Below are 9,669 nucleotides of genomic sequence, written 5' to 3' on the forward strand. Positions count from 1 at the left end.
CTTGTCACTATGGGTGGAACCAAAGGTGTATAAATTTTGTTCTAAATGTCTATGAGTTAAAATCCAGATTCCTTTAAACACACCATTGTATCCCTCACATGTCTGTTCTAAGCAGATGGCCTTAATAATTGTAGAAATATACCAGTAAAATCTAAGGGAGCCTCAACATCACCAGGAAAACACAAATCAAAACCACAGTAAGGAACCACTTGACTCCCACTAGAACAACTATAATAAAAAAGATAACTAGTGTAGGTGAGAAAGTCGAGAAATTGATACCCACATACATTGTTTATGGGACTGTAATATAGTAAAACCACTTTGCAAACAGTTTGTTGTGCAGGGTTTTAAAAAGTTAAACATAAATTTACCATACCATCCAGAAATTCCACTCTTAGGTATACTCAAGAGAAATGGAAACATATGTCCACAAAAACACTTTCGATGGATGTTCTTGGCAACATTATTCATAATAAGCCCATATTGGAAACAACCTAAATGCCCATTTGCTGGTGAATGGATTGGCACCTGTGGTATATCCATGCAATGTGCTGAAGGAGCAAACTAGGGCACATGCTAAGGCATGAATGAACCTCACAAACATTTAGTTCAGTAGAAGAAGCCATATTCCAGAGACCATATGTTGTATGATTTAACTTACAGAAATCTACAGAGAAAACAAAGTCAATGAAAACCGAAAGCAGATTAGTGGTTGCAGGGCCAGGAACTTGGGATCCATAGTGAATGCACAAGGGATCACAATGCACAGATGAAATGTTCTAAAGTTTTTTATGGCGATGGATGTGTAGGTCAGTAAATCTACTAAAAATAATCATTGACTTGTACTCAAAACAGTCAGTCATATGATAAGCAAAATATGTCTAAATAAATTTCTTTTTATGAATATCACAGATTTTTATTAGTTATATTCTGAGGTTGGTTACATCGGTCAGGAGACAGACACTGTAACATGACCTGAACAGGGAGAATGCAATATAAAGAGTCGTTAACTAGAGTTGCTACTGTTACCTAAATGTCTATCAGGGTACAAAGAGAGCACAACACTGTAAAGAGGTGCCGGCTACTATTCCTAAGGCTGGAGTATCAAAGGGAAGTGGTTTGAGTTACTAAATTTTAGAAATGTAGAAGGAGTGCCTTCTGGAGCTGAACATCAGATCAAGGGAGCAGAGATGGCTGGTGAAGTTGTCTGGTTGGGGAGAGGAGGAAGTCTGGTTTTCAAGTGTTGAAAAACTGTCAACTGGCTTCAGCTGCTCTTCCAGGAAAGAACTGTTTCCTCTGGGATGCAAAAGTGTTGCTGGGTGCTGCTCACAGGGGCCCTTTCAGAAGGAGGTAGTCCTCTCTTCCTCCTCCAGTCACGCATTCCTCCTGCGGTGCCGCAGTCAACAGAGTGTGATGCAGAGCCTGCTGGCCAAGCCGAAGGGGCTGCGCAGCACCAGCACCCCAGAGCGGAACACAGGAAAGAGCCTTTGGAGCAGTGAGATGCTAAGTTCACAAATGGCAGCTGTGATGCCTCCTAGGTCTTTCAAAAGCTCATGGGAAAACTTTTTTTTTATTTTCCTGAAGCAAAATATGTCCTTCAAATTTGTCCCCCCCAAATAATAATAAATCTAAGAAAGGAAGGCTCATGAATCAATTTCTTAAAAACCATTGGTTCAAAATTAACCAGTTCAACTCTTTTACCTCCGGTTTTCAGGAAAAAGTATCTATTTAGTAAGTCAGTTTGGTCCTCTCACAGTTTTGTCTCTCAAAAAGAATTCTCTCATCAAAAAGGAAGAAGATCCTTGTCAGGATTCCTGGTGGAAACATCATAAATTTCTCCTGTCGACACCTCATTTCCAAAAAATTCACTTGCCTCCAGCTTCTTCTCCTTTCATATTTTGATACTGGCTTGGAAGGCTCCAAGACAGTGACCCTAAAGCTGACAAGTCAGACCAACAGTCTGAATAAGTTTTCTGATGAATACTGAAGAAAGAATGGCTCGTTTCTTTGCCGAATTTAAACCCAAGCTCAAGTGTGGCATGGGCTGGAGGCTGGTCTCATAAACATGATCTGTTTTTCCCATCTTCTGGCTGTTGCTTTTCTTCCAGAATGTGTGGGGTCTCTGGGTTCCTTGATTTCTCTTGGACTCAGGTTAATGAATGTCCCCAATGAACACAGGGCATATGGCTATTACGTCATGATGTAACAAATACAACCGGTGTAATAGGTCCTATTTAGGCAAAGCAGGACTGAAGATCACCCTAAAGCCAGATGTCATGTATTTCATAAGGTCCTGTGTGCTTCAATTCAGTAATTTTTGAGGCATTTAAATGAAGCCACGTGGCTCCTTACACAAAGAAGCATCCCCAAAATATCTGAAATGTTGACAGGAAAACTGTTAATCTAATCCTTTACTCTGCACAAACTTTAGATTTATCAACTTCCTGTGTGCCTGCCTTTGACTGCATTTTCCTGGAACTGGCGGGCCCAGGTGAGGCCAGTGTAAATGGTCTCACCCACACCGCATGCACGCCCCAGGCAAACCTTTGCTGTTCCCGCCTTGCTTGGCTGTGCTGGGCTGTGCCACGTCACATTTGCACAGTAGCCAAAAGGAGCCTTTGCCCTCCTTATTTTTTAAAAGCTAAAGTGGGTTGATGAATACTTAATCTTGGTAATATTTTTGTTAGATCCTCTTGCATTAATAGTAAATAGGACTTGAATTATCTTAACAGTGATAAACAAAGAATATGGAGAGCATTTGAAAGAGAAAACTAATATGGGAATCTAAACAATTCTTATTCCTTCTTCAAAACAGCAGGTCATTTGAAATCTGATAAAATCCACCCATCTGATCTATAAAATTCATAAGTAAAATAAGCAATATGCAGAAACATATCCTCTCCACTCCGTCCTCTGGGAATTTTTTTTTTTAATGTCTATGAATCAATGAGGGAAAACAAATTTTCTACTTTGGTATTTATTAAGTTCTCTGCTCACCAGACTCCTCTGCCAAAAGATTCTTCTATTTTAATAACCCATGGTACATTTGTTTACTAAAGCTTAAGGAAACATGACATTTTATTAATATAAATCTATCTTTGATAACAGAATTACCAAATTTTTAACATATCCCTTGAGCAGTTCAATTTTTTTCAGATATTCGTCGACCAGGAATCGTCTTTCTTTCTGTCCAGTTAGGGCAATATAAATATCATTTTGTGAGGATGTCAAATTTTTCTTTTCCCTGGCAAAACAAGAAAGCCTAAGGCAGATGGGTTAAGAAGAAAGTCAGACACAGTATCAGTTGCCAAAGGGAGGGAAAAAAATAAAGACAACATCTTGTCCATCAAGGAGCTCAGATCAAGAGGCTTTCTTTTCTCAAATGATGACAGCTCCGGAGCTGAGGGCAACCAGAAAATAAACACACGAAACCACCAAAGGTGCTTCTCCATGGTTTCTACTGTAGTGTCTGGAATAGATAAACATGACATTTTACTAGGAAGATTATTTGAACAACATTAGCTAAAGCAGACAAAGCAAAAAGAAGAATCTTTAATAAGGGCATGGCATGTCTGAAACACTGGGATCAACTGTCACCATGCCTTCCTGGGGGCTGCTGAGAACAAGCCCAGGACGAATGATCTACATCTCCCTTCAACAACATACAAAGATCCAAAGTATAGATTTATAACCCTCACACCGGAAGCTTCAGGACAGCTGACATAGCTGTTTTCAGTTGAAGGCAGGTCCTGGTTGATAGTTTGCATTCATTTTTCTCAGGTAGGAGTTTGCCCACTAGATGTACCACGAGTTTGTCCACTAGATGTACCATGAGTTTGTGTGCTCTTTAATGACCTTGTTTTTCACATCGAGGAAGACCTGCGTTTTTGGGCCTCAGAAAATGTTGCTAAAATGAGGAGGTGAGAACCGTGGCTGGGTCCACTGGCCCTGGGAGCTGTCCATCACCCATTCACAACAGTATCACAGGTCGAAGAGGAATGAGGGTGAGCTCATTTAATGAAGTATGAGCTTGGAATGGACAGAAAAACACAATTCCAGTAGCTTGAAGATCTTTCTTCTTAAATTGACACAATGAAAAATATTTTATCATGAATATAAATCACATTTTTTTTTCATTTTTTCACATTACTCTCAGGCTTTAGGAAGAGAGACCAGATTAGAAGATATCGAGAAAATTTGCTAACTGGCCAAGTTCTTTGCCAATGCCTTATAGAATGCGTTCAAGTATAAGGGTATGTTGCAGTCTATTTGGAATAGAAGCAGCATGAGTTGTGGTATCAAATATGTTCCCAAATAGCTGAGTATTTAGGAAAGCCACTCAATTTTCTTAGGTCCCAGATGTCTTATCTCAGAGGTGATAATAATTTCTGGCAAACTTGCTTTACATCATTTTGTAAGCATAGAATAAAATGATAAATGTAAAAGTATCTAAGAGAAAAGCATTTCCCTAAGCAAAGGTGTCATTTAAAAATGAGAATGTCCCCCTTTAACCCCTTAGTTTGCTTGAAGATGAAAGCCAGGGTAGCTCCTCTAGGACATGATCGGGTTCTGGTTTACATTTCTTATGTTATGAGGGTGATAAAGGGCTGATCTTTAGATGTGACAAAGTCCTATGCTTGGTGAAGAATTTGGAAAGCCTCATTAATCATGCTCCATTGTGTTATAGGTTCTGTAAACATTGCAAAAGCATAAAGTACAGCCCTTCTGTTAGTGACATCTTTCCAACCTAACCCCAGGAAGCCTTTGAGATTTCCTTAAATGACTGGATTTCATTTCAGTCATTAGTTAACCCTGCCTAGTGGGTGACTCTGAATCCCACCAGGCAGGAGTAAGGAGATATGTATTCAAACAGCCCCAGCAGGGCTTGTCTCAGTCACATAACCATTAAACAGTAGGGGGGCTTTTCTTTCTCAGGAAAAGTCAAATCATTTATGTGAATCCTGTAATACTCCACTTTTTAAAACAATTTCTTAGCCTTTGGAAACTAATGCAGTGAAGTTATACTTAGAAAAAGAAGGCTGACCATTCCTTCTATGGATCTTTTGGGTAAGATTAAAAGGTAACTGTTTTTGCTTATAGATGTATACATCTTATTGGCAAAGTCTTTCTAAGTATGAATGGGCTACTGAAGCAACTAAGAAGCCAGGTCACCTGTGGGACTATGAATGGGGACATATTTGGTACTCACTGGGACTCATCTGCTCAAAGTTCCTTCTCCTATTTTGACTACACTTAGCTTCCAAAGTCTCTGAAATCCTCTCATTTGTAAATACTTCATTATTAATTAAATTGTTTATTAAAAATTTCTTTCACAGAAATGTTGTAAAGCACATGTATAGGTTGGAATGTAGTTCATTTTAGCTACGACAGCAAAGATCCCAACAAAATTAACTCAAACAAGGCCATTTAAATAACTGGGTGGGTGTCATGTGTATGGAAACATATCAATGTATCTTTTAATATTATTATTTTTATAACTTAATTGGAGAAGAGTATATGAAGTCCCAGTTTCCAAGTTGTTTGGGGAGGTCCGGATACAGTAAATGGAATAAGAAACATTACTTTCTTGCTTGCTTTTTCTTACCTTTGAACCCTTCCACTCATTTACACCCCAGGAGAAGCCATGGCTTTATTGGTTAAGCTTTGGACTAAGAAGACAAATGTTGGAGTTCATCTAATGAGCAAACTTTCTTCCCTCTCTACAGATAATATGAAAACTTTTGTGAGTCGTACAGCACGATGCCATTTATACCCAGGAAAGAGCATGTGGCTGGTTCTGAGACAATTTATAATAATGGACAGAGCAGTGTGAACTACAGTTAGGGAATTGTTTTCTTGTCCTTGCCTATCAGAAAATATGTCTCATTATTACATCATGATTTCTTTTAGCTATAGAATATTACCTTCACAAATGTAGCTGATTTCCCACAAAAATCCATGTTCTTTTACCATTCTTGGTCCTGTCTACCTCTCTCTAAATTTGTTTGTCCTCTCTGTACTTTTACAAACTTCATATGATAGTTTTTTTTCAGTCTGTATGTGATATCCATGTTTTATTGCCTATATTGTGACATATTTCTAGAACCCTACTCTAAGGCAGGCAGTAAGCATGGTAGCAAGTAGATTATTGTGAGGATTCAGACAAGTAAGTGAAATCGCAATGCAATTGTAATAAGTGGCAGATTAGAGGAAACAAAGTTTTATAAAAGAGCCTAAAAGAGCTTTTTAGAGTCAATAGTCCTTTCTGTTAGGGTATGGAATATTTTAAAAACTTAAAGCTGTTCATTTTGCCTGGAATATCTATTGTTGAGGAGAGGGCAAAGAAAAGGAATTGCAAGCCATATTTAGAAAGTTGAGCTTCATGCTAAGGGAAATGGGGAGTCACTGAAGGTTTTTAAGCAGAGGCGTGATGAAATCCAATTTGTGCTTTTGCTACTCAACTCTGCTGTAGACAACATGTAAACAAATGGGTGTGGGAGAATTGAAACTATTTACAAAACAAGGCAGCTGGCAGGAATTGACCTACTGCCCAAAGTTTGCAAAAGTAGAGAGCTGCACTGCCGATACGTAAAACTGCAAGTATTTGGTTAGGTAAGAGGGAGGAGGTGATGTCAAAGTTCTGGCCTAGTCAGAGTGTGAGCCATAACTGCTAGTGGGGACCTGACATCTGGTTAAAGGCATATTATTCATATATCAGGGAGAATAATGTAGAAGAAGTCAATTGCACTGTAAGAGAAGTGATTATACTTTGGGGGACACCTTTAAATGGCCTTATAAACCCAAGTTAAATCAAGCACTGTAGAGTCAATCAGTGTGTGAACTAGTCACTGTGTCTTTTAAAAATATTATGACATATCTCTATACCTGTAAAATGAATAATTGTTTTTTAAAATACAGGAACAGTATTTGTTAGAACACCACTGAGTTCTAAGAATAAAAGGTGCTAGATACAGGCAAAGTATTACCCTGCAGTAACATGTAATATTTTGAAATGCTTAACAAAGAGTCATACATCAGCTGGAGAGAGGAGGTAAATATGGAAGTATTTAAAGAAAGGATGTGACTCACAGGAAGAGAGCCAACCTGAAAATTCAGAGAAATATAGGGACGAGACCAAGGAGCAATCCAGAGTGAAATGAAATAGCTGTTTGGGGAACAGATGGTGTAATATCTAATTCTTAAGAGATAAGGCGAGTGAAGACTGTGTCTTTTCTCTTCAAAAAGTTACATTACTTATATTTTGTATTCCATTTCCTTCCTTTTGGGAGTTGTTTCATCTGTACTTCATCTTTACTCAAGATTGGAATGTTACCTATTTCCCAAATAATGCCACTCTGTCCCCATATAGACTTAGGGTTCTCCTACTATTCTTTTCTTACCCTCTCCATCTCTGTTTTTGCTTCCATCCTTCATATCCTGCAGATGAATATGGTATCAGTGAGGCTGCACCATAATATGATGTTAAAATATTTTGGCACCTCCTAATTACTGGTTTCTGCAAGACATTTGGGAGATATTATATACTGTGAGTAAAGGAAATCCCTTCACCCCTCCTTTTTGGCATGCTTCTCTTGGGCTAACATAGTTAGACCATCAATGGGAGAAGACATAGCTTTTAAATTATTGGCAAATGTAGCCTGGAACTTCAACCCTTCATTGGTTTTAGCATCCCAAATCCAGATATGCTGCCCATGTCCCTCCCTCCTGCCACTTCACCAATCCCATTCTCTGAAACTTGGTGTCAGTGTCTTCAGCGTCTGGAAACTTTTGGCACAGAAACCACCACCAATCAATGAAATATTTCCTATTCATGTACACTGAGTCATGTCAATGTGCTTTAGATCTTGAGAACCCCTCCCAGAACTGTCTCACTGCCTCCATTTTTAAGGAGGGCATTGATACAAATGTCAGAAACCAGCGACAGCTGGGCTGATGCCATTCCAAGTTCCTAATTCTAACATGACAAGCCTTGAGTATGTCCAGATGTATGTGGGTAAGGTTTCGTTTAACTTGCCCAGAAAAAGAACATGGAGGCATACAATTGGAGGCTATTTATTTAGAGCCTATAGATATACACAGATATATGTATCATATACAGATACATATGTATATATATACATATATATATATATAGTGTTTATATCTCTAGAGGAAAACAGTCCAAGTCCATTATCCAAAAAGTGAAGTAGAATGCATGGATACTCTCTATTCCAAAAAGAGCAGATCCTAAGACTTACTACTTTTTTGTTTATGAATTTCAGAATATCATACACATTATACTGTCTGTACACAAGTTTAACAACACATCCCTGAACCTTTTTCTTTAATGACATGGTTCATTTTAATGATGTAGGGCATAGTTAAAAATAAATAAATAAATAAGTAAAGAAAAACTGCTAGCTTTCTACCAAGGATATTGTTAGAATGAGGCTGGGTTTATCCAGATTTAAACTTCATGTCACCCTTAAGGTAGTTCACTGTATTCAAAGTGTAAGGAATATTTCCATTCCTTCAAATCTAAAATAATGCTATAAAGAATATCATATATGCTTATTTGAAAAATTATGAAGATTCACGTATAACAATGTTTTATTGTCTTAAGTCATACTAATGTAACCATTAAGTAATGAGGGTTAATATGGCTTAATCCTAATTTAATTTTCTCACGGCTAAGTGTCTGTAGAGAGCAGGAAAATTACAATATCTCTTTATTAGGTTCATTAAAGGTACTGAAAGGTAATATTTACAATTAGTTGTAGAAACTTATTACTTTGGATGAAACAAATCCAGAATAGTTGATCAAGACTGTAACTCTTTGAAATTTCATAGCCACAGTGCATGGAATGGGTTTTAGGTAATTCAAAACACAAAATCAGTGTTTAAAAGAAAAATTTAAAGAATCATGTGTAAGGAAGTAACTACTCAAGTCATTGGAGGATGTTCAGAGATTCACTGCTTAAAATATGTTTATTAATCTGTATTACAATAGGTTAGTTTTAATGTAGCAAAAATTACCCCACCCATATCAGTTTTGCTAATTATATGAATCTGTGATGGAAATGCATTCCTAGAAACCTCCAGCTCTATTGCTCAAAAACCATCGGAAATTTTAGTCTGCATGCATCCCAAACTTTGTATCTACTTGATATAGGTCTTTTGCCCTTAGAGGTATCTGCAGGGTCTCCAAAAAGAAGATTGGAATTTTTCATTCTTTTGTCCAAGTCTCTCAGAAGTAACATACCTGTTGCTATTGCACATGAGCTAGATACTCAGAAAGCAATAACTTCATCTTCGCAAATAATAACTGGGAACTTATTACCCTAGTGTCAGACATCTGGGTTAGGTGTTGGGGATACAAAGCTGAATAGGAAGCTCTCCTAGCTGTGATTCTTCAGAATTTGGTTGAAACTGGAAGAGAAAACATTAAGCTGCTTTAAGTTGACAAGAATGGTATGTGTATCAGATAAAACCCATCAATTAATGTCTAAGTCTAAATTATTGGTTTGCTTTTGTTCTAGATCTAATCTTTTTTTTAACAGGTATCTGCTAATCCCATTAGCTATCTGAAACTTGTCAAAGTAACAAATTATTCTTGTAGTATTTCTCTGTTAATTCCAAGACAAAATATGGTTTTAAAATACACTGTTC

This window comes from Manis pentadactyla, chromosome 11 (assembly GCF_030020395.1).
Source record: "Manis pentadactyla isolate mManPen7 chromosome 11, mManPen7.hap1, whole genome shotgun sequence".
Taxonomy (NCBI): domain Eukaryota; kingdom Metazoa; phylum Chordata; class Mammalia; order Pholidota; family Manidae; genus Manis; species Manis pentadactyla.